At 53.1% G+C, this 1,054-nt stretch overlaps 2 non-coding genes across 2 annotated transcripts; both read left to right on the top strand.

Moving 5' to 3' along the window:
* The first annotated feature begins 194 nt into the window (after positions 1-194).
* Positions 195-313, top strand: LOC119347422. Its single transcript, XR_005168319.1, has one exon. It is a non-coding gene; the product is annotated as a 5S ribosomal RNA (ribosomal RNA).
* A 297-nt stretch (positions 314-610) lies between these two features.
* LOC119347423 lies at positions 611-729 on the top strand. The gene has a single exon (XR_005168321.1). It is a non-coding gene; the product is annotated as a 5S ribosomal RNA (ribosomal RNA).
* Positions 730-1,054: the final 325 nt, after the last annotated feature.

The raw sequence follows: 1,054 nt of genomic DNA, 5'->3' as shown, positions 1-1,054 counted from the left end.
TGCTCACGATTCACGGGTCCAGCGTCGGCGTTGTGGCGCGGCAAGCGTGCACTGGTGCGGTTGAGAGGGAGGGGTGGAAACCGCGTTAAACTCGTCTCCGTAGTTGAGAGGGAGCGGCCAAAGCAATGTACAATCGTCTTTGTAGTGGAGCTGGGAGGGGCAAGGATAAGGGACGAAGACCGGGGTAACATGTCGGATGCGATCATACCAGCACTAAAGCACCGGATCCCATCAGAACTCCGAAGTTAAGCGTGCTTGGGCGAGAGTAGTACTAGGATGGGTGACCTCCTGGGAAGTCCTCGTGTTGCATTCCCTTTTTAATTTTTTTCGCGCCGCTTGCAAAACAAAACGCACGTGTAAGTAATATATTTACCGTGTTTTATTATTTTGCACGAGTGCGGTAAGTCATAGCTGGGTGCTCACAATTCACGGGTCCAGCGTCGGCGTTGTGGCGCGGCAAGCGTGCACTGGTGCGGTTGAGAGGGAGGGGTGGAAACCGCGTTAAACTCGTCTCCGTAGTTGAGAGGGAGCGGCCAAAGCAATGTACAATCGTCTTTATAGTGGAGCTGGGAGGGGCAAGGATAAGGGACGAAGACCGGGGTAACATGTCGGATGCGATCATACCAGCACTAAAGCGCCGGATCCCATCAGAACTCCGAAGTTAAGCGTGCTTGGGCGAGAGTAGTACTAGGATGGGTGACCTCCTGGGAAGTCCTCGTGTTGCATTCCCTTTTTAATTTTTTTCGCGCCGCTTGCAAAACAAAACGCACGTGTAAGTAATATATTTAACGTGTTTTATTATTTTGCACGAGTGCGGTAAGTCATAGCTGGGTGCTCACGATTCACGGGTCCAGCGTCGGCGTTGTGGCGCGGCAAGCGTGCACTGGTGCGGTTGAGAGGGAGGGGTGGAAACCGCGTTAAACTCGTCTCCGTAGTTGAGAGGGAGCGGCCAAAGCAATGTACAATCGTCTTTGTAGTGGAGCTGGGAGGGGCAAGGATAAGGGACGAAGACCGGGGTAACATGTCGGATGCGATCATACCAGCACTAAAGCAC

This window comes from Triticum dicoccoides, unplaced genomic scaffold (assembly GCF_002162155.2).
Source record: "Triticum dicoccoides isolate Atlit2015 ecotype Zavitan unplaced genomic scaffold, WEW_v2.0 scaffold67207, whole genome shotgun sequence".
NCBI lineage: Eukaryota > Viridiplantae > Streptophyta > Magnoliopsida > Poales > Poaceae > Triticum > Triticum dicoccoides.
Note: the sequence above shows the minus strand (reverse complement) of the source record. Positions and strands in the feature narration are given on the sequence as shown.